General features: G+C 36.1%; 1 protein-coding gene and 1 long non-coding RNA gene across 2 annotated transcripts in view; one reads left to right on the top strand and one right to left on the bottom strand.

Annotated features, from left to right (window-relative positions):
• The window catches only part of DSCAM (DS cell adhesion molecule), an 870,593-nt gene that overhangs the window by 575,746 nt on the left and 269,339 nt on the right, over positions 1 to 25,508 (top strand). The gene's annotated exons all lie outside the window — the stretch shown is intronic.
• Positions 973 to 7,417, bottom strand: LOC138151409 (uncharacterized). Its single transcript, XR_011165811.1, has 3 exons — positions 7,121 to 7,417; positions 1,969 to 2,131; positions 973 to 1,086 (listed from the first exon to the last, which is right to left on the bottom strand). It is a non-coding gene; the product is annotated as an uncharacterized lncRNA (long non-coding RNA).

Genomic DNA, 25,508 nt, shown 5'->3' with positions numbered 1-25,508 from the left:
CAGTAATACAATGATCCTAAACAATCCCGAAAGACTTATGATGAAAAATGCTGTCCATCCCCAGACAAAGAACTGATGTTGTCTGAATACAAATTGAAGCACATTTTTTACTTTATTTTTCTTTAAATTTTTTTTGGTCTATGTTTTCTTTCATAACATGCCTAATATGGAAATATGTTTTGCATTACTACACATGTATAACCTACATTGAATTGCTTGACTTCTCAATGAGGGGAGGGGAAAGGGAGAATGGAAGAGAATTTGGAATTCATAGTTTTAAAAAAAATGAATGTTAAAAATTGTTTTTACATGTAATTTGGGAAAAATAAAATACTAAATAAATTTTTAGAAAATAAGTAAATACTTGATCAAATAAGCATGTATTAAATGCTTGCTATGTGTTGTTAGGTAATGTGCAAGAGTCCAGGGATACAACAACAAAAAGTAAACACTCCTTGACTTCATGAAGCTTATGTTCTCTAGGGAGAGAGAGATGTGTCCATATAGGTAAATATAAAATATATACAAAGTAAACATATGTTTAACCCCAGTTTCAAAAGTCTCTCTCATAGAGTCTTTGAATGCTTTTACCATGCCTTGAGAATGTTAAACCAAAATAAAACACCACAAGGGTCTTTAATCAAGCAAGGGAATTTCAATTTGGGACTTGTGGTGAGTACAAAGTGTATGCAAGGGCACTTCAACAGGGAGAGTCTTGAAAGCTGTTACATAAGTTGCTTTGCAAAATGGTCAAACATCCATACAGAAAGCTGGGGAGACTCAGAGAATGATGACATCTGTCTAGAATAGCTGTCCCCATGCCCAACAATTGTATGATTTTGAAAGAAACCATACAATCATTTTTACATGGTTTGGGTAAGCTCAATCATATTCAGGCCATTTTTGGCTAAGGGATCAGCGCAGGGGTGAGGGCAAGGTCAGTCTATAAATAACTGCATTAAATATTCCCCCTTTTTGGTCAAAACAAATTTAATTGATCAAGGGAGGTGTCAAGTAGTTTGATGCACTGTTGGACCAGGATTGGATTAGTCACCTTAGTCCCAAGTTTTGCTGAACAAGCAACATCTGAAAAGGAGAAACAGAAAAATGATAATATTAGTCTAAGGAGGGAGTCCAGGTACAAAAAGAGCCAGCAAAAGGTCACCAAACCATCAGTGGTTAGAGGGATCAGGCTCAACCTTGCTACAGAAAGAAACGTCTAGTACACAAATAAATTCACTTAAAGTCATAAATTTTAAAAACACGTTTGCATTTTAGGATATGCTCAATACACAGGTGTTAATCCCAAATCAATGGTAAACCTAGGCAAAAAATTACTTTTCTGGGAGGAAGCATAAAATATTCCAGAAGTTATTCTCTAAAAACAAACAACCCCCCCCAAAAAAATCTGATTGAGCTGAAATTCTTTTTACAATACAACAATGTTTCTAATTTCATAATGAGCTAATTAATAGCTATATATTCTGGTCCCACAAACTCTTATACCATTGTCTAATAATTCACATAGCATTTGAAAATAAGATAACATATACATGAGTATGTAACTATAAACAGGCACATGACAAGGTCAAATACCCATTTAGATAGTTGTTCAGTGTATGGAAATGACTATAATCTCAGATTAAAAACAATAGGAGGTGCTAAGGTATTACAACAATTATATGAAGAAGGAACTATAGTCTAACAAGCCCTGATTATAGAGATTTTGCTATCAGAGGAAGAAGCGGGTTGGGACCACTATAGCAGTGTCAACACTAGTCCTCCAAGCCAAAGTCCAAGGGCACAGAATGATTCAATATATGTATAACAGGATAAAACATCCTTAGTTCCATTTAATTTTAGGTGAGATTGGTATAAACAGCCAAGTGTGTGATAGGATGCCACAGATAGTCAGAGTTAATCAGGGAGGAAGATTTCTTATATGGGAAAGTGAATCGAGTGTCATACCTTAACCTTCCCAAGGTCTCTCTTCCTCTCAATCCCACTCCAATCATTTTCCTAGGGACAGATATCCATTGTTCATAAATCACTGACTTCATTTCCATTGAGCTGCTGGCATTTTCCCTGATGGAAACATCGACTGGAGGACACAACAAACCTGAAAATGAAACTTTAAAAGAAAATTCACAGCCCCAAAAGATTTTACCTCAGAAAACAAAGTCTCATTAATCAAAATAAGGTTGAATACATTGTTATCAATTCTCTCTAGTTGATACAATAAATTACTAGCAAATAAAAAGTCATCAGGCTTTCTAAAATGGTACAAAAGATTCTACACAACATTCTTTTCTTTTAATATTACCCTTCGTCAAATACAGCTTAAAATTGAAACTGACGTAAAAAGGCAGTGATTAGAATTTACTAGAATAATCATACTGTAAGTTCACATACACAGTGACTAGATGACAGAGTTTACTAATTCTTTAAAGCAAAAATATATTTCTGAGACTGTGGTTTGTTAAGACTAAGTTGGTTAAAGATGTAACATCAGTATAGACTAATCCAGATGCAACTTCGTAATTCATAATAAACAGTCTTATGCTATAAACAAATTCCTAATTACTCTCCCCTCTCATCTAGGAGTGTTTGCAGTGGGAGACAGGATTTCGTTTTCTAAGTGTGTTCTGAAAGTGAGCTACTGAACCTTATCATAAAAACCTCTAATAACTTAACCAATAGTTTCACAGTTCTTTCTAAGTGATAGCCAAATAATTTCAGATAAAACTTCTTCTTTACTATTGCAAAACTTCGAAGTTTCTGTTTTCTTATAGTACTTCAGAATATTACAACACATGATCAGTAGGGCTGACATAATAACATAACAGCTTTCAAATGCTTTGTTTTCTTTTAATAGTTCACTTCATAATCCGGCAACATTCAGATCAAGAGAGAAGCTGTATTCCTAACAACATATCTGATATAGTAGTTTACCAAATTTCACAAAAGAAGAAAATTTAGAAATGTGATAATTCACAATATCATGAATTTAAATTAACTGCATGAAGCAAAATTCAGTCCTAGTCAGATGATATTAGTTTAGTCAGATGTATTTCCAAATTACCTTACACAGAAAATCATCCTATCACATATGGCTTCCTTAATATAAGCTGATTTATTATTTAAGCTGATATATCACCAATGTGATACCCACAGCAGCTGCTATGACTATGCAGGAGTATTTCCATGTTTGAATCGCAAGCTATAACAGACTCTCTTCTTCAAAGATAAAACCAAGATATTTATCCATATACCAGAAAGCCAAATCCACAATGGTAATAAATAAGTTGATACACATTACCAGTGCAGGAAGCACTGCTGTCCCCAAGCCTTCCTTCCATCAGGCCTCTCCACAAACAAGCTCCTTTAAGTAAAATGCCCCTCTCTCACCCACACTAGCTGTTCTGCCTCTCTCAGACTCCTCTCTCTCTCAGCTCCACCTCACTCTCACACTTCCTGCTCCACCCTTTTGGCAAGCTCCTCCTACCACAGTCTCCATGTGACTCAGAATCATGTGACTCAGGCTTCCATGTGACCCAGGCTCAAAGCAGATCACATAGACCTATTAATGGGCAAGAAAGATCTTCCCATTCCATTAGCAATACATTAACAAAACATCCCCACTTACAAACTTTCCCACTCTAGTTATGAAACTAGCTCTTTCATATCTGGATCTCATAACTCTCAGGTTTGAGCATTATAGAACTTTCATGAAGAGCACAGTTGAAACAAATTTATAACCATGTCTAATTGCAGATCTCAAACATACCAATAAAACAATGAAGAAATTATTGAAACTATTATTATAATCTTAATAAATAATATATATATATATTTGACATAGCAGTTTTTATACAACTCTTTAACAACTGAATTTATAACCTAATAATATTAAATTATAAGAAAAGTCATTTTTTCTAAATATATGGGCATTACCAATTTTCACAATATAAGCATTAACAGTATTAGAAAATACATATACAGCTTTACCAGTTTGAATTCATGCCTGTTATATACAATTTAGCTCAAAGTGTATTGGGTTCAGTATTATAAGTCATTGCTGTTAAAATTTCTTATTCTAAGATTCTAGGTAGAGGACTGATTTTTGACCCAGACAAAAACTTTAAGGAGTTTTGTCTGATGCTGGCCCAAGGAGATGCATCTCAAGTCCCTGAGGGTCTTCACAAAACACAAAGATAGTTAAAATAATATGCATGATATAAGGAAACCCTTAAGGTATTAAGTAGTAGTCATAACTAAAGCAGAATAGAGCACTGAAAATAACAATAACCCACATTTCTATAGTGCTTGATGTATAATATGGACAAGATCTAAAGTTAAGCACTTAATAAAACAAGAGCTTTCTGTAAACCACCCTGAAAGATGATTAGGCAAGATTACCAGATACTTATCTAACTTTACTTGTAGCAGACTCAGAAGTCAAAGCTTAAGAAAATTCTTAGGACAGTGTGGTATAATAGATAGGGAATTGAATTGAATCTTTTCCTTTTGTAATTTCTAGTTTTCAATTAAAATTAAATCAGTGTACTTTAACTTGAGCATGGGGCTTGATTTCAAAGTAGATAGAGAAAAGTTATAGAGAGCTATGAGGAAACTAAAAGCAATGACTTCTTTCTGAGATTTTAAATGTTGCCATTAATAATTGTAAAATCCAGGTTTGAACTATGTTAAAATATACTTTTAAGTGGGATGATTGTGGTAGATTAGAACCTATTATCATACTACTGCATTTAAAATATTTGGCAGTGGATTAGCTGGAAATAGTGGACCATATATTCTGAAATGGTTTGAACAAATGGTCTTATGTAAAACATGTAATTCTAAATAATTGAAATTACAACTTGAGATTCTGTGTGATACCATTTGGGAAATAGATCCAAGTGTAATTGCATTTATTGTGGTCTCATTTTAAGTGAAATTTGCCTCTCCTAATAAAATGATTTTAATAAGTCAGATTTTTATTGTACTCATTGCCATTAAGACAACATGTTAGAAAAAAATGCATGGATCTAGCAATTTGTTAGTTGTGTCGCCTTAAAACAAGCTACCTCAGTTCATCAGTCTGTAATGTGGATAAAAATAATATCTCATATCGATTTGATAATTCCATTTTATTAGAAATATTGATTAGAAAAATGTCCTCATCTTTGATTCTCTTGGGTTATTGATTTAATTATTGAAAGACTGATGTAAATATATTTTAAAAACTCTTTAGAAATATAGAATAAAGGGGTGATGCTATCAGGGATAGATGGATCAAGTGAGGGTTTGGGGGAATTAGAAATACATGAGGTTGTTTTACAGACAGTAGGGAAACAGCCAAAAGACAGGCTAGATTGAAGATGCTATGAAAGATATGAGGCGATTGAGCACGTGCGGTAGCCCGAGCACATGGGGGGGAAACGGGCTTGGGCGAGCTGCATCGCCTACTGGAAATGGGCGCCCGTGCCCTTCAGGACCCATCATTGCACCTCTTCTGGACCTCTGCTCAGGAAGGGATTTTAGCCGCTTGATGACCTTTGAACACAGGGTCGGATTCACCCTCCAACTGTAATCTGGATTCCCCCATCTGCTGCAGAAACCTCTTCTTCCTGCGAGATCTTCAGCCCTAGAATTCACACCTCAGAAGTACGCCTTAGCTCTTGAAACCCCTGACTCTGACTGGATGGCTTCTCCCAGAACTTTTGTTTAAGGAGGATGCCCTGGCCAGCTGCAATCCAGCTTCTCCCATCGTGTCTTCCTAAGCAAAGAACCCCATTGAGGTGGGGGGAAATGAGGAAACTTGCTCCAGACAAGTCAGAACACTACCAGCTTGACCACCGTCTCCCCTTGGAAACTGTTGGAGACAATCCCAGGAGCCTTGGGAATAGTAGTGCTTGCAGCCTCCGCAGGCATCATCCTAGAAAGGAATCCCTATCGAGATGCAGCCTGGTAAAAGCTCCTTTGGGGGCTATGGATGAAGCTATCAAAGTCCCAAAAGAAAAAGTTCTTGGCACTGCTTAATGGCTCAATATCAGAAATGGATATGATTTTATCAGTGCAATTGATGTGAAAGACAGACCCTAAATTCCTTCATTACCATGTTGTCAAACTCAGCAATTTTTACACTGTTGTATTTATTCCAATTTGCTTTCTGTTCATTTAGATATGCATCTTTGAAAAAAATTAACTCATGAAAAAATGTTAAATGTTTTATGCACATCAATAATTTCATTATTATCCTGTATCATTGTAACAGAAACTCTAGTCTCTCTAACCCAAGAACTCATTGAAATATGGAATTTTTCCATATGGCTTGCAGCTGAAATCTTCCCTATGTGTTGTCTCTGGTTAGAATGTAAGCTCTTTGAGAGCAGGGTTTGTCTTACTTTCTCTCTGTATCCCCATTAGCACAGTGCTTTACACATATTAGGTGCTTAATAAATGCTTTCTTCTCCCACTCATTCATTCAAATAAATATTTTTTTATACATAAAAAAAGAAAGATATGAGGCTACCTTAGCCATAAGCTAGCAAGTCCTGACTATGTGAGTCAGCAGTACTTTGGAGATGATACCATGCCAGGAACAACTTCCTTCTGAACTGATCTTGTTACTTTTTTTTTGTAAGAATTGTGTTACGGCAGGTACTTTCAATATTCCTTTTCCTGTTTTTGCTGATTTTTATGTGTTAAGAGGATGCTTTTCTTGATCTTTGGGATAGCTAGGACCAAGAAGTATCCTAAATCAGAGATGTCACACATGTGGGCCACAGACGTTTTGCTTCCCAAAATACTCCCAAGTGTAATGGAACGAGATTAAAATGTAATTTAGAAAATTTAACCAAACAAATAAAAATATATTATAGATAGCATTACATTTTAAAACTAAGTCAAAATATGGCCCACAAAGATCCTTAATATGGATTGATTAGCCCCATTTCTCTATGAGTTTGATATGACCATCCTACATTGTCTCTCACTTGACTATCATCCCACAATTTCTCCATCTTCCAAAGATTCCCTTTTACACTGTTTTTAACATGTAATTTTTACAGGTTATAGTTTGCAGACTATGTATGCCCATTATGAAATTTCCCATTACCTTTTAGTTTCAAGCAATCAGTTGATTCTTCAGAAATTGTAGGATTCTATAATTGGCAGTCATTATTGGAAGAATATGGGTGCCTTTTTGTTTCAGGAAGAAACTTGGGGTCATTAAAAATACTGCTGAATTTCTCAAACATATTCCAGGCTCTATTTAATTCTGATTTTGATTCATTAGTCATCTGTAGTAAATATATAAGACATCTACTGATGAACCAGTTCTATATGTGGGCTATCCATCAAACTCCTTGTCATAATGTGTTTTAACTTGAGAGAAGTCTCCTTCTAATAATAATAAAATCTTGAGAGTTGAAAAAAGTCATCTAGAACTCACTAACCCATAAGTGTAACAGCAAGCATCCCAAGCATCCTCAGGGTTTGCTGCCAACACAGGTTCTTAGATCTGCTTTGCTAAAGGAAAGCAACTCAAAATGGGTTAACAAGCTTACTTTAATTAGTCAAACATATATTGTTTACCTAGTTCAGGGGGAAAAAGTCAGCATCCCGAACTTCAGAATACACAGACAGAATTATCAAGACAGAGAAACAGATCAAGTAGACAGTTTTCAAACTGTCCAACCATTACATCCATACCCAATCAACATCTGGGTTTCTCAAAGCCGGGGGGGGGCTCTCAACAACGGCTTCCCATAATCCAGATCAAATCACAGAACACTTCTCCAAGTGAGCCCCAAAACAAAGCTACACATCAGGGCTTATGTAGCCTTCTCCTGGCTCAGAGAATGTAACAACCTTATTGACTCACTGGCCAATCAAGAAGTATCTACTGAAAAACAAGCCTCCCACCCCAGGCTCATGGTGCACTTTAGCCTAGGGGCAGGGAAGATCTTTAAATTTACATTCCCATTACAGTAAGTCAACCCATTTTATTTTTAGCAGCTCCACTTATTAGGTAACATTGAGTCAAAATCTGCCTCTATATTTTCTATCCAATGATCTTGGTTCTGCCCTATGGAATGAAACAGTAAATACTTGAATGTAAACATGATAGATTAAATATGTTTGTTGAGACTGATCATGACTTCCTAAGACTTTTCTTTTCTAGATTATATAATTTCAATCCCTATTACTTTATTATATATGAAATAATTTTAAATATACACACTATCCTAGTTGCTTATCTCTGAATATACTTAGTTTTTCCATTGTCAACCTCAGAACATTATGTATCCTTTAGTCTAGCCACAGAAACTGAATATAAAATCATATAATTTTAGATCTATAAGAGTATATCGTGCTTTTGCTGTTATTTAAGCAATTAAAAGCCTCTGGCACACCACCTCCAACCCCAATCAAATGTACATTGATCTATCAGGCAGCACACTTTGGGTTCAGAAGCTCTTTAAGTCTCATCTAAGTCATGCCAAATGTAGTTTTTGTGTCATCTTAACAGAAACAAAGAGTAAATTCCCATTAGAACTTGTAGTACCACATTATACTTACATTATTCTATGCTGTCTCTTTCTTCCCCTGTTTTTTCCCAAAATCTAAAATTAAATGTATTACCCAATTTCTATATCTATGTCATATCTAAATGTTTATTTCAACATTACACAGAAGACAATAGTATTTCCCTCATTTTGCTAATTTATTTGAACAAAGAATAAACATCAGATATTGCCATGGATCACAGTTAGCAGGTCACTCATATTTTTTATACCGCTTGCAGAAGGAAAAAGGGATAGAAGCTGAATCCTCCCAGACTCTGCTCATCGTCCAGGTGTATCTTTCTCTTTATCCATCATCTCTGTCCCACCTCTGTTGTATCAGTAGCTAGAATCTTGCATAAGTCTTGATCAGCAACACTTGGTTATAGGAATAAACTAGTTTTCCCACTAGAAGAAAAAAATGATCTCTCTTATCTACATGGATCATATTCTTTGCTAAGTCAAGGAGCTTATATAAGGCAAAAAGTTCTTAATAAAATAATTCCATTATCAGAGCCACCATTATAAAAATTTCCTAACATTCAGAGAGAATATCAGAATTTAAATTCTGTATATTTCTTGCTAGTTACTCACTTTTTCCATTTCCTTTGCCTATTTCATAGTAATCCTACTAATATAAGCAATACATACACAGTCTGATCAATCACCCATGGAATTTCACATAAGGGAAGATTTTTGTTTATTTTTTATTCTTGAAGAGGACCAATGACATTAGGAGGGTGATGTATGGACTTGCAAGTGAATTAGATTTAAGTGAGGTGGAGCCAGCCTCACTTGTTGCTCCAGAGCCATCTGGGTCCAATGGCAAGACATAGATCAGGACTGGAGATAGCCCAAAATGTGATGGAAAACCTTGGCCTTTGTAAACTAAGGTGTTTCCCAGGTCTCATTTGTCTGAAGCAATGCCCATTCAGTGATTAAGGCTAGATAAGAAATGAAGCAAAAGGGGTGGCTAGGTGGTTCAGTGAATAGAGCACCAGCCCTGGAGTCAGGAGGACCTGAGTTCAAATTTGGCCTCAGACACTTAACACTTATTAGCCATGTGACCTTGGGCAAGTCACTTATCCCCAACTGCCCCTCCAAAAAGCCAAAAAAAAAAATGAAGCAAAAAAATGGCCCCTTTTTCCTAGTCTAAATGATCAGTGTGGGAGGGGAAGATCCTGTTTTCTTACAAGAGAGGGGAAAGGGAGGGGATAGGATCAAGCACACATTCAAGTCTCTAGTATATGTCAAGCCTTGTAAACAAAGACAAAAACAAAACTGGTCAAATTCCAGGTAGTACAATATATAACTTTTCTGCAAGTTTATCATAAAGATTTATAGAAGTAAAATAGTGTACTACTTCTGAACATTTCATGTAAGAGAAAGCCCTTTCAAAGACCAAATTAACAATAAACTTAAATAGTATGGAAGCTTAGGAATAGAGTACCCACTTGCAAGTGGAAGTGAAACAGGAGAAAGGGACAGTTGAAACATCACTCTACAAAAGTTTTATCAGCCTCTTGAAGAAGAGAAGCAGTTTAACCACAATTTTTTTCCCAAGTAATTTTTTATATATGGCATGGCAAGCATAGGAAACTTTGGTCAAGTAAGATCCATTACAAATTCTCTTCCCCAACATCCTCCATTAGAGTACTGTCACTCTTTCTTGGCTTTATCTCTTTGCAATTCCATTGAAGATTTCCTCCTTGATTCACTCTCTTCTTTGATTACCCAAATATGTTCTGATCCAGTTACCTCTGGTATAACTAAGTGATTTTTGAAGTTCTTGCCTTTGCTAGAATACCACTCACTTAAGATCTCACCACCATGATTGGATAGCCTTAGTCTCTTACCTGTTACTGAAGAGTAAAGTCACAAGAACTGTCAGTGAGTCATTATGAACCTTGGTTTAAAAAAGTGAATATCAAAGAAAATGATGTTAATGTACTTGTACTTCTTTCTCCTTTCCAGATGTCTCTTTGCCACTCATTCCCACCCCACTCCTCCACTCCCCCACCAAAAATACACACACACACACACAGACAAATTCAAATGTAGAAGTGCCATAAGGACTTGGAGATCTATAAAAATATAACCTTATCTTAAATGTTAGTAATTATCTTTTCAATTTGCTTAACTTTGGGGGGGGGGGTTGCATAGTGATAGAAAAGTATGTATATGTAAATATATGCCTAGAAATTTTTTCCCTCATCATTGGAGAAGCCGTGATGGATTGTATTCTATTCCCAATTTGCCTTTCCTCTGCCACTGTCTAATAGGAGCTCTGGTACATTCTGCAAACGTGTAAAAGCTTCCCTAGACACTTGTTCTTGTTAATAGAATGCGCCCCCCACCCTTTTTTGTCCTAATGAGCTATCTGTAAGATGAACAAGCTCCGAGTGCTGCTTGCTGTCTCTTCAGACCTTCAGTAGGGCTTTGATTTAAGCACTTGCACTTTAATCACCCATCATGTGTCGTTATCCCAACAGGCAGCGGCAGCCTCAAGATACAAACTCCAATAAATAGCACTGAAAATCACTGAAGCAATCCTTTGTTGATTTTCTTTTACAGCTATTCAGTGGCAGATCAGCCATCATAACAACCCAGCCTGTAGCAGCAGGGTAAAATTAAATGTAAAGTTTTGTTTAGGGTAACTGCTATAAAGCTTGAATTTTCCAATTTTTTTTCCTTTTAGATTCCTAATTCCTTTCAGACCTCATAACACAAAGCCTGTAGTGGTGGCCTAAAATGAATACTATCTTAAGATAATTGCTAGTGCACTCTACTACTTAATTTCAAGCACTTCTGTATGCAAATCCTTACAGAAGTGGTTGGATTAGTTTTCTTTAACATCATCCTGGAAAAAAATATGGATACAACTTCAAGCAGATTGTCTAATTGCTCTCATATCTTTTCCCTCTTCCTTTTTTGCCTTCTGAAGTTAAGAATCCAGCAATATTTGTGATAAGCTGTTCAAATTAGAAGCTCCTCAAATAATCATTTACTGTGGTACTGTGCCTCTGTGCTAATTAGCTCATCAGTACTGGTTTGGGAAATCTCTGTTTTTAATATGGATGTTTCCTTAGATTGTTTTCCTAATGTTGAACTATGCCTCCATACATGGCATAAATTCAACTTGGCCCCTGTGAACAGTTTTGTGGATGAAACTGTAATCTTTTTGACATTTTTATTTAAAACTTTTACATAGATATTTATTAATTATATTGGTCTTTTTTTGTGCCTTATTCTACCCTGGTTAGGTATTAGAGTTATGTCTGATGAAAGGATTGTTATAGGATGATCTCTTTCCTTGAAACTTGATTTGATCAGGGCACTAAAATTTGTTCTACTGATATTACTTCCTCATTCTTTGAGTACAAAGCAGCCACAAGATGCTTCATAAGCATTCTAATACTTGGCCAGTAGATCATGATAGGTAGCTTGGCAAGGGGATTTTACTCAGATGGATGAACTTATATTGTTCATTTTGATATCCTTCTCTTACTATGGCTAAGTAAATCTGTCTTTAAAAGAAATGTTGAAAGACTGTTGAGTGTCTCATTTTTGTTCCAACATTGAACCTAAATTTTCCAGACTAGTCTGAATCAGGACCATCCCAGGCCATTACTTATACTGTTTTACATTCTACAATTATCTTGAGAAGCTAATTTATTTAACAGATGTACCAATTTGAGCAGATCATATGTACCTTTGAATTTACCAATAAAAATTGAACCCCATGTTGTTGTATATATGGGTTAGCAAAATTCCTTTGGAACTTAGTGGGAATTTCTTTAGATCCATTAATTGCCTTTAGGATTAGGGCCAAATATGACCAGATTTTCCTATTGATGGTAAAGTACTAATACTAGTCCTATGAGATTTAAAAAAAAACTATATTATTACTTTATAATTATACCAGGTATATATAATATATTGAGCAGCTAGATTCAACTTCCTGATTTCAAATCTAGCTTCAGACACTTACTAGTTGTGTGACCCTAGGCAAATTACTTAATCCTGTTTGCCTCAGTTCCCTATCTGAAAAATGAGCTTAAAAGGAAATAGCAAACCACTCCAGCACCTAGGCAAAGAAAGTCCCAAATGGGGTTATGAAGAGTTGAAGATGACTATAATGACTGAACAAAAATTATAAATGTAATATGCATGTAAAACTATAACGATACTGTATAATTTAGCTATAAGCTAAGTTTATTGGCAACATCTATTGTATATGTAATCAAAGACATTTTCCTTTCTTCCTTTCCATTATTCATTTCAGATCATAGGATTTAGAGTTGTAATGGATTTGAGATATACTATAGTGAAATCACTTTCTAGTACAGATATAGGAACTGAGATTCAGAAAGGTTAGATGACTGGCCTAAAATTACCCAACTTTTAAGGAGCAAAATGGGAATATAAATCCATATTTTCTGATTTGAAATTAAGCACTAATTTTATTTTACAATACTGTTTCTCCCTAAATACTACAATCTCTTGATAGTAGAATTTATCTCTGTCATCTTTTTTCTTTCCATTTTCTCCACATTCTAAAATCTTGTACTCTTCTACCCCTGATGTTTTCATTCCTTATTGTTACCTTTTAATGACTGAAATTTTTTTTCACTATGAACACCTAGAAAATATAGTCAATTCCATTCCATTAATAAATACTAAGCAATTACTATGAGTAAAGTACCATGCCAGATGCTAAGAAGAAAAGAAATAGTTCCTATCATCCAGGAATTTACATTCAGTTGAGGAGACACCACACATGCACACATGCACAGTTAAGTAAGTGCAAACTAATTTGATTAGGGAGCAAATACAAACAACTTTGGGGCAGGCTGTAACTAAAAAAGTTTCAAGATGAAGGTAGCTTTTGAAATGAGTCTCCAAAAAAGCCTGAATCTATCACATTAACAAAGAAGTTAATACACCATAACACCACAGAGAGAAACACTATTCTTTAGCCTTCCCACAAACCAACACTCATAAGCCTAGCTGTCTGCCTGGGTGTGTCCTCTCCTCCCTCCAGCTCTAACTGCTCTGATTCCCAGCTTTCTGTGGGCTCTGCTCCACCCTTCAGCAAAATTCTCCTCCCAGAGGCTCCATGTGATTACATTCAGCCAATTAGGGGGCAGGGAAAATCTTGAAATCAGGGAAGGTTTTCAAATTCCCTTAGACTTATTAAGGGGCAGGGAAGATCTTCAAAATTCCATTACAATTACATCTAGCCCAAAGATCTTTCATGTCCCTTACATAGCAAAAATACATCAACAATGCATTTTATTACATAGGTTAATGGGAGTTTAGGGGTAATTGGTGTCAACAGAACTTTACAACAATATAACAAGGATAAGAGAAAATAAACACATTAAACAATATCTTAAGGTGGGGGCTTGGGTGCAGACACCACATCATTACCCCTCTAGAATGAAAGAGGCTGAAAATCTTGGGGTAATGGGAGAAGGTCTCTTCTTCCATAGCTACTTATGTCTGAAATTGGACATAGAGCTGTCCCCACCCCAAGAGGTCCCATTCAAGAAGTCAGGTCTTTTTTTTCTTTCTTTTTAAAAACTTATTTATTTACTTTTAGTTTAAAACATTCAGTTAAACAATCCCTTGTTTTTCAAAATTTTTCCCCTTCAGTCTCCCACCCCTCCCCCCATGGAGGTATGAAATCAAATATAGGATCTACAAATACCTTTACATTAACATTAGTCAGGTTGTTAAGTAGGATCATAACCAATGGAGTGAACAATGAGAAAGAGGAAGCAAAACAAAATGGAGAGACAGAGAGAGAGAGAGAGAGAGACAGAGAGAGAGAGAGCAAGTAGTTTGCTTCAGTCTGCATTCAGACACTGTAGTTCTTTCTCTGGATGTGGATATCTCTTTCCATCATGAGTCTTCTGGAGTTGCCTTATAACCTTACATTGCTGAGAGGAGTCTGTAATTGTGTATAAATTTCTCCTGGTTCTGCTATTTTCACTTAACATCAGTTTATATAAGTCTCTCCAGGTTATTACAAAGTCCATATGCTCCTCATTTCTTATAGCACAATAGTATTCCATTACATTCATATACCACAATTTATTCAGCCATTCCCCAATTGATGGGCATCCCCTTGATTTCCAATTCTTTGCCACCACAAAAAGAGTGGCTATAAATATTTTTGTACATATGGGTCCTTTTCCCACTTCTATTACCTGTTTGGGATACACCCCTAGAAATGGTATTGCTGGGTCAAAGGATATACACTTATTTATAGCCTTTGGGCATAGTTCTAGATTGCTCTCCAGAATAGTTCGATCAGTTCACAACTCCACTAACAATGCATTAGTGTTCCAATTTTTCCACATCCTCTCCAGCATTTATCATTTTCCTGTTTTGTCATCTTCGCCAATCTGACCAGTGAGATGTGGTACCTCAGAGTTGTTTTGATTTGCATTTCTCTAATCAGTAGTGATTCAGAGCATTTTTGCATATGCTTATCTTTAATTCTTCCTTTGAAAACTGTCTGTTCATGTCCTTTGACAATTTATCAATTGGGGAGTGACTTTTATTCTTATAGATTTGACTCAGTTCTCTGCATATTTTAGAAATGAGGGCTTTATCAGAGACTCTGGTTGTAAAAATTCTTCCCCAATTTTCCACTTCCTTCTTAATCATGGTTACATTGGCTTTATTTGTACATAAACTTTTCAATTTAATGTAATCAAAATTATCTGTTTTGCATTTCATAATGCTCTCTAACTCTTGTTAGGTCATAAAATCTTTCCTAATCTGACAGGTAAACTATTCCTTGCTCTCCCAGATTGCTTACAATATTAGCCTTTATACCTAGATCATGCATCCAGTTTGACTTCATTTTGGTATATGGTGTAAGATATTGGTCTATGCCCAGTTTCTGTGATACTATATTCCAGTTTTCCAGCAGTTTTTGTCAAATAGCGAGTTCTTATCCCCAAAACTGGGGTCACTGGGTTTATCAAACAGTAGATTACTATAGTCATTGACGGCTGTGTCTCATGTACCTAATCTATTCCACTGATCCACTACTCTATTCCCCAGCAAGTACCAAGTTGTTTTGATGATTCCTGTTTTATAATACAAATTAAAATATGCTATGGCTAGGCCACCTTCCCTAGCATTTCTTGTCATTAATTCCCTTGATATTCTGGACTTTTTATTCTTCCAAATGAATTTTGTTACTATTTTTTCTATCTCCATAAAGTAATTTTTGGTAGATTGATTGGTATGGCACTAAATATATAATTTAATTTAGGTAAAATTATCGTTTTTATTATATTAGCTAGTCCTAGCCACAAGCAACTCATGTTTTTTCCAATTAGTTAGATCTGACATTATTTGTGTAAAAAGTGTTTTGCAATTAGGTTCATATAGGTCCTGGATTTGTTTTGGCAAGTAGATTCCCAAATATTTTATAATGTCTACAGTAACTTTAAATGGAATTTCTCTCTCTATTTCTTGCTGTAGGATTTTGTTAGAAATATATTGAATTGTTGAGGATTTATGTGGGTTTAGTTTATATCCTGCAACTTTGCCAAATTTATTTATTGTCTCAAATAGTTTTTTACTTGATTCTCTAGTATTCTCTAAGTTATATATCATCATATCATCTGCAAAGAGCGATAGCTTAGTCTTTTCTTTGCTTAATTTGATTCCTTCAATTTATTTTTCTTCTCTTATTGCTACTGCTAACATTTCTAGTACCAAACTGAATAAGAGGGGGTGATCATGGACATTCTTCTTTCACTCCTGATTTTATTGGAAATGCTTCTAGTTTATCCCCATTACATATAACATTTGCGTATGGTTTTAGGTAGATGCTGCTGATTATTTTAAGGAAGACTCCATTGATTCCTATACTTTATAGTGTTTTTAGTAGGAATGGGTATTGTATTTTGTCAAAAGCCTTTTCTGCATCTATTGAGATAATCGAGAGTCAGTTCTTTAGCTAGCATCCAGAGCTTGGTCAATTCCAGGTCCATGGGTAACACATCACAGTCATGAATAAGAGGTGACATCCAGCTTAAGTGATCAGGCATCTGCAAGCAGAGGGCACTAAGCCTGCAGAAAACAAATCTTGCAAACAAAAACCAAAAAAAAGAGACAGATATAGGGTAAGCCATGCTTCTGGAATCCATGAATCCACTATCATAGCCTCATTCACAATAGAACATATGAGTTTGGGGTACAATTTGGTAATTATCTCCTCAGTAAATAACAGTTACAGTATTTGATCCATGTTTCTAATATATGGTCAAATTAATATGGGGTCTGTAATTCCATCTGTGTTTTTCTTTAATCTGAGCTGGGTCTTGCCCAATTTGCTATTCTCCCAGAAGGTGTGATGGAGTTGGATACAAGGATGCAGGAGGATCTGTAGGGGCATTTCTTACTTCTCTATTCCATCTAATATTAAGCCCCTTTTTGGATACATTTTGTATAGTTCATTAGTTGGAATACCATCAATTCTTCCAAAATCTACCCTTGCTCTCAATAGAACAATAAACAATTCTTTTCTTGTCAATCTATTCTGACTTTGAATCCACTAGGTATTTACTCTTCTCTCTCAAGAAAATTTATCTTTTCTAAATTACCCTTAATCACTTAGCTGTGACATCTTATACATTACCTCCAAAAGAGGGCACATATTTTACCAATTAGTAAAGTCAGAATTAGGTGCTTATAAGCAGAAGGAGCTGTCTTCACTATGGTATTTCCATAAGTAACTGCTAAGGTTATATCATGATATACATTTGCATCTCCACCTTTAACTTTCTCATACAATCCCTAAGAGAATACACTAGACCACATAGAATCAGTGGGATACATTTTATTACATACCTCAGCAGCTAAAACTAACAGATTGGTAATATTGTTACCTCTTTGAATATGATAATCTCTAAAAGCTTGGGGACAAAATGATAAATTTCAAAGAATCCATAGTATCTACCCATACTCTTCTGGCTCCTTCATCACTGAATATCACCATCTAAGACATGTAAGGATTCTCTCATTTTTTTGAGTGAATTTGCTCAATATTTCAGTAGCCTCCTCCTGAGTGAAATCCTCAATTATCTCCTTGAACTTTTTTCAGTCTCCCTGGTTCTCCTGCTTTCTTCTTAGTGTGAGGCAAACTTCTGCCTTTTTAAAAGCCTCATCATTTAACACTGTATCACTTTCCACCCATGAACTCTCCAGCTAAATTCACCCTCTGCCAAAACTGCATGAACCTTCCTCCTGTTACTTTTATGCTTCTTTTTCTGGGCCAAATCCCCAACAGCCCTCCCTTCTACCACCTGGGAACTTCCAGCTTGCTCTTCTAAAGGAGAACCTGAACACTGTAACACAGAAAATTGCTCATTCAAAACAGCTAATTTCTTTTACATCTGAGTTTTTTCTTCTAACAGTTTATCACTGCTTTTATATATAATACAGTAGCCTGTTAGTAAAACCCAGTCTCTTCTAATTATCCCTTCCAGTTCTCTCCCTGGTTTTATTGGTATTCCTTGCAATCATGCTTCTAAATCTCTATGTTCTTCCTTCTGCAGCCTCAGTTTCCAGTTTTTACGGAGTCCTGTACTTTTAGCCCACTCCCCTGCTATAGAAGAATAAGATAAATCCTCCCATCCTGGGATATCCATCTCTTCTTTTAAATCCCTTCTGCCTCCAAATAAAGGTACAATATTTCATGACCCCATCCTCATCGCCAAATGTAGCATCAACACAATATTCACAGTGCTGACAGTGACTGTAAATATGCTGACATAGTTCTTAATTGCAAAATATAACTGACTCTCCCTATAGAAGATAGAAGCAAAAAATTTATTTGGAGACCAGAAAACCAAATCCCAAAACCAGAAAGTGGAATCCATCACAGTAGCAAAGAAGTCAATACACCATAAAGCCACAGAGAGCCACATCATCTTGACTTAAGGCTGGCTCTCAGATTCCATGGTTCCTCTTTGGTTCTAGCTCTTGCCTGAATCTCTCCAAATGTCACTTGTATTCAAAGGCAGACAGCTTTCAGCTACTAATCTAGCTCCTCATCCAGTTCCTGTTCCATATTGAAGCTCACAGTGTCTAGTCCACCTCAAGTCCTTCAGAGTTTCTGTTTCTGGGAAGACAAAGCTTAACAGCGCCAAAGCAACATTCATATACATTGTGGCAGCACCATCATCAATTCAATATCTCCCTGTGAAATCAATAGAGACCCACCAACAAGGTCCAAGTGGTCAACACAAATCATCAACATATAAATCAACACAAACTCACAGACAAGGTCTGAGAAGTCAACACAAATCATTAGCAAAGTCCCAGGAACTCCAAAACCCTCCTCCAGGACTTTTGTAAACAGAGAACCAGAAAATCTTCTTTTAGGGCTTCCAATAAGGTCCCAGGGCTTCTATAAAAAGTATCACAAACAAACATCAACACAGACAGAACAGACAAACATAGAGTACCAGGATACCACAAGTTTTCTCCTTCTTGACTCTGCCACCACAGAGTTCTCATCTCAGTTCTGCTCAGTTCTTCTCAATTCTCTTCTCAGTTCTGCTCAGTTCTCAGTTCTCACTTCTGCTCTCTCCAGCCTGGGCCTCTCCTTATATATGGTCGTTAGCTCCTCCCCTTCCTGTTGTATCAGCAACAGGAGTTCACAATTTCTAGGGTACACAAGTTGTGGGGTTCACAAGTTCTGTTCCTCAACAAGGACTTGATACAATCATGGGCAGGAATTGAAAAAAGGTATCAAGTAAATAGCTGAAACAAGGTTTTACCTACTTCTTTGCTTGCCATTACATTCCACCCTTAAGGAAAGGATGGAGAAGGGAATAAGCATTTTATATAGAACTTACTCTTTGAATGGGTCGATGAGAAAAATTTGCTCCAATGACCAGGAAGGTGGCTAAAGTAGGTGCTATGGGGTGCTTAGAATTTGGTCAGACATCACAGATGTCAGGATCATCCAATGCATACTGGGCCATCACCAATCATCTGGACTTTTGTCTTGCCACTTGACTTTGATGACTTGGAAAAGAGAGTGAAGCTGATGACTTTGTGCAACTCTGCCTCACTTGAAAGTAATTCACACACAAATCAAGACAGCACCCCATGATATCATTGGTCCTCTTCGAAAATGAAAGATGAATAACAACAACCATTTGCCATATACTGTACCAAGCACATTTTGACAAATATCATCTCATGTTATCCTCACAATAATTCTTACAAAGGTATGTGCCATTATTGTCTCCATTTGAGGAAATTAAGGTAAACAGAAGTTAAGTGACTTGCCCAGAGTGACACAGCTAAATAAGTGTCAATGACCAGATTTTAACTCAGATCCTCCTGACTAGATCTCTATCCACTGTATCACCTGACTAGGGTCTTTTTTTTTTTTGTCCTGGATTTTAGGTAGTACAATGATTCTTTTTTTTTTTTTAAGCAATCGGGGTTAAGTAACTTGCTCAAGGTTACACGGCCAGTTATTTCTGGGTGTGGTGCTGAGTATCTGAGCCCAGATTTGATCCAGGTCATCCCAACACTGGAGCCGGTGCTCTTACTCGCTGAGCCACCTGGCTGCCCCTAAGCAATTGGGGTTAAGTAACTTGCTCAAGGTTACACAGCCAAGTGTTTCTGGGTGGGTGCTAAGTGTCTGAGCCCAGGATTCCATCTCCAGGTCTTCTCAACACTGGAGCCGGTGCTCTTACTTGCTGTGCTACCTGGCCACCCCAGTACAATGATTCTTGATTTTTTCTCTTCAATGTATTTTACAGGTCAGGTTTTTTTTTAATGAGTTGCTTTAAATTTTCTTATGTTTTGTCAGCATTATGACTCTGTTAATATTTCTTGCTGCCTCATGGCCTCATTGGCTTCCTTTTGATCCATTCTAATTTTTAGAGAATCTATTTCTTGCACGAGGTTTTGTATCTCTTGTACTAAACTATTAGTTCCCTTTTCTAATTTTTTCTTTAATTGTTATCATTTCTTTCTCTCATTTCACTTAAAAAATGTTTTAATGTAACTCTTTTTAAATTCTTGCTTCATTTCTTATAGGCTTTCCAGTTGAAATTGTGTCCAAACTTTTTCTCTGAGGTTTTTCTAGTAGATATTTGGTAAGCATTTCTAATAGGGGTATCTTAAATGTCCTTGTCATAATAACTTTTTCTTGAGAGACTTTATTTTGGAAGGTTGCTCATTCTTCCATTCTACTCCTGACATCAGATTTTGTTAGGACTCAGCACTGTGTACTTCTGAAGGGAAGATCTAGGCTGGTACTATTGTTGCTTTCTTTGGGTATTGAGAACTGCTTTTTCAGAATCTCATTGAGAATCTGGAAATATACAAGATTTCAATGGTCTTATATGGGATGGTCTGAGTGCTGCCCTCCTGTAATGAGTTCTGCAAGCTCCTGACCTGGGTTTAAGTCTGAACAACAGTAGAATACTGCTAGACTTAGCCACTATTAGTTAGCTGGGAGAACCTGCTTGTTTAGAGTCATAGAAGTATTGACCACATTGCCTGTGGTCTGAGATTTTTGCAGGCCTGAAACTGAACTAGAAACTGAAAGTAAGACCCTGTTCTTCTTCTGGAGTCTGAGCCACATCACTACTGCTTACTTCTCAAATGGTCCTTATGACCTCCCCTCAGACAAGTCTGCTCTTCAGTCCATGATTTGTGACATAGAACTGGATAGTGAGATAGAAAGCTTTCAGGTGAAATTTTTCTCATCTTGACTCCCTCATATGGGTCTGGCTGTGCCCCAGTATGGGTCTCAGCATGCCTTGGTATGGTCCTGGTACTTCTTTCCCTGGTGCACAATTTATACCTTCACTGAAGTGTTTCATACATGGAATGGAACATGATCAGGATCTATTTCTGGTACCCACAGATCTCTGTGTCTGCCTTTCTATGCTGACCTGGGATGGTAAAATGACTCATTGTGACTTTTTCTTTTGTTTTTACATCAGGATTAAATCTGGTGCATTTTTGAGATCTGTTTGGAGGCCTTTTGCCAGGAAGTTCACTGTCCTATTTCTCTGCTACTCCACTATCTTCCCAGTGGTTCTAGAAACTCCTGGTTAGATTAATTCTATAATCTTTAGCAATTCCATGTAGAAGGTATCATTAAATCTTTCACTCCAGTTTCTCCAACAATTTGTTCAATATTATATTTCCTGTTGTTAATTTTTCTGTCATGTTTGTCCAAAATTACAACATTGAAATCTGCCATATGAATATGTATTCATTTATGTGTATCTCTACCTATCTATTTACTCGTCTAGTTCAGTTAATTTTTCCTTAATAAATTAAGCTACCATGGGATTTGGAACACACAAGATTTAATATTGATATTGGAGTGTTGTCTATGTTTCCTTTCAGCATAGTACCATTTACATATGTATCTTTTTCTATATTCTGAACATTTGCTTTTGTTTTGTCTGATAACATAATTATAATTCCTGCTTATGTGGAATCATCTAATACAAAGTAATTTATTTTATATATTATTATTCTGCAAGTATCTTTGATTTTGATTGTGTGTCTTCTAAGCAACAATACAGTCCATTACTTTTAAATTGTATTGGAATGTTTAAAACTTTTACTATTTAAGTTATAAGAATTAGGTTATTTTTGTCTATTTGTCTCTAATATACTTTTTCCAAACTAGGAATTTTTTTTTGCCTCTTCCTTTATTAACACAATAATTTATTTTAGTTATTTTAGCTATCTTTAGTTATTTCAACTTCATCTACTTTAAGGAAATCCTATTCCTACAGGCTCTATTTCTCTCATGCTCAAATTCCCCTCCTATTTTGAATTTTGCTTATTAGCTCCTTTTTCTTTCTTCCTTTTTACATAGTTATGTAGTTATTCCCCTCATTTTTTTCTTCCACATTATTTAAGTAAAATCTCCCTTATTCTCCTCTACTGCAATTTGTTTTGTCTATTAGTTTTTATAATTTCATTTATAAAAACTTTTCATAAAAGTGTTTCTTAAAAGATTTCTTTCCCTCATTCTCCTCAATTTATATCTTCCCTTTTTTCTATTCTAGATTTTTAGTATTTGATATATTACCCTTATACTTATTTAGCCCCTTTTCAGTTTCTTTATTCTTCATGGAATCACAACATCTAAATTATGTGTCTTGCATCCCTTATTCTAAACAATTTCTATGTTGTTGCCATCATCTTCTTATATTATATTTCATTCTTAGAAATACCAGCTACTGCCAGTGATGAAGATATTGTCTAATGGTTTGAATTTTATTATGTCCTTGAGTGTACATTTCATTATTAACCTTTACCATACCCATGGTCATTTTCTTCCCATTTGTCATGAAATCATCCCCCTGCATCCATCTCCTTCTATTCTTATAGATGTCAGATGCTTCCAGGAGTTTTGATTCCCATTTTCTTGAGGCAGCATGAGTAGTCTCTGTCTAGACTCTAAATCCCAGCAAATTATACCAATAATAAGGTGCTCATCTTCTTTTATAGAATGTCTCTTTCTCCTTGCGACATTCATCAATGAAAAAAGATTCCATAAGTGAAGCAAATTTTTTTCCTTTCTTTTCCCCTATTTCAGTCTCTTCCTTTGTATCCTTGCCCATACTCCCGTAATGCTCTTCCTCCTGGGACACCACAGTAATTATTTTCTCTACATTATGAATTTTTGACTTGATTAAAGTGTATCACATATCTCCCCTCATTCTCCTTCCTCCACTTTTCCATTTTATGCACTCTCCATTTTGTAATCTAATCCCACAAAAATATTTATATAACTGTAGGAGCAATGAAGTATTATATGGTTTAGTCTGTGATTTTTCATGCCTGTTTACCATCATTTCTGTCTAATTTTTGCTTTCGCTATTCTGTTCTTGTATAATTTTAGAAAGAAATCTCTTAATTATATCTCTTACTATTTTGTTGTTACTGTCCATGGTTACTCTATTTGTTTATGTTTCTGGTATTCCTGTTGTCAGGAGTGTTTGAAGAAAAAATTCTCCATTCAGTCTTTGTTTTCTTTACAGAATCAAATAATTCCATCTCCTTATTTATTGAACAACCATATTTTTAAATTAATGGTTAGACTCAGGCTTGCAAGGTATGTTGCCTTGGTTTACTTTTTGAGCTCTTTGCTCTTTGGAACACATTATTCCATTCCCTTCCAAGGTTTCTTGTACTCGCAGAATAGTTTTCTTATTCAAATTTCTTTTTCTTGATATTTGAAGGTCTTTCTCTTGCTCACTTGAAGAATCTGTTATTTGTCATTGCAATTGCTAAATTTAACTACTATATGTCTTCAACTATGAAACATATATACTCACAAACATTGGTTTCTGCCCTTTTTTCTCTAAGGGAAACAAAATGACATCATTATGTTGGGAGTCAAGTTACATTTGGTCTCATTGTGGCTAAAAAGACAAATATGAGCTTGGAATGCTCTGCAGCAGGTCAAGTTCAAATAGTCTACATGAATATTTGGGGTGGAGATGTGTCTAGATCAGTGCATTTCATGTTTCTTTTGAGCTATTGTGACTCTGCTTTGCTCATAGAGCATAACACCTTGGGTACAACATGTTGGGCAGTCCTTTCCCAGCATCTCCTATGTCACACAATTCATTCCAGAGTTCTTCAGAGAGAGTATCTTCCTTGCATGAGTTCTCCACAAAACAGTCTGAGGCAAGCATATGTTTGGCATTCAAACAACATGACTAACCAATCTTTGAGTGATCAGCAGCATAGTTTGATAAAGGACTTCAGTGTCCAATACCTTATCCTACCAGGTGATCTTCTAAGACAAGTCCTTCTAAAATAATTCAAATGGAAGCAATTTAGTTTCCTGGAATGGCACTGGTATACTGTCTAGGTTTCACAGGCACACAACAATGAGGTCACCAAAATGGCTCTGTAGACTTTCAGATTGGCAGACAGCCTGATGTCTCTTCTCTCCAACACTTTATCCTTTGGAGCCTCTCAAACACTGAGATAGCTCTGACAACATATGTGTCAATCTCCTTATCAGTTTCTGGAAAGTGTACTGCCAAAGTAAGTAAACTTAACCACAGTATTCAAAACTTCTCCATTTGCTGTAACTGATGGTTTCACATGGAGATGGTATCTTAATGACTGGTGGAAAACCTTTGTTTCCTTGGTATTAATTATTAGGCCCAAGTTACCACAAGCAACAAGGAATCAATCCATATTTTGTTGCATTTCAGCTTCAGAAATTACATTGAGTGCACAATCATCTTCACACAAAAATTCCATGTACCAACTCTCCCTCTACTTTATTCTTGCCTTATAGTTTTTTCAAATTAAATAATATATGATTAGTAGCTGACAATGGTGCTGTTTGTCCTCACTGAAGGCATTTAAAAACAGTAATGAAAAGCATTATGCTAAAAAGGATGGTAGCAAGCACACAGCTTTATTTTACTCCATTGGTGCCTGGGAAAGTGTAAGAGCATCATCTGTTGTCCAGAACCCAGGCAAGAATGCTAACATGAAATTGACATACAATACTGATGAACTTCTCCAAGCAACCAAATTCTGACATAATTTTCCATAAACCCTCCTGACTGACATTATTAAAGGCTTTGGTCAGATCTATGAACCTCTGTTCTACTCCGGGCATTTCTCCTGTAGTTTTTGGACGGCAAACACCATATCTACCATTCTTCAGCTTTTTCTTAGACCGCTGGCTCTCAGGTAAATGATCATCTTCCAAGTGAAGGATCAGTCTAGTAAGGAGGACTCTGGTAAGAATCTTGCTGGCAGTGACTAGGAGAGAGATCCCCCTGTGACTGTCACAGGACAATCTATTTCCTTTACCTTTAATAGATATAGACAATGGAGGCATCCTTAAACTGCTGGAGGGAGGGGGGAATAACCTCC

The sequence above is a fragment of the Petaurus breviceps genome, unplaced genomic scaffold (genome assembly GCF_028583685.1).
Source record: "Petaurus breviceps papuanus isolate PSGF00001 unplaced genomic scaffold, PetGlider_PUasm1.0 90897, whole genome shotgun sequence".
Taxonomy (NCBI): Eukaryota; Metazoa; Chordata; class Mammalia; order Diprotodontia; family Petauridae; genus Petaurus; species Petaurus breviceps.
The sequence above is the reverse complement of the archived record's forward strand: the minus strand, read 5'-3'. Positions and strand labels throughout refer to the sequence as shown.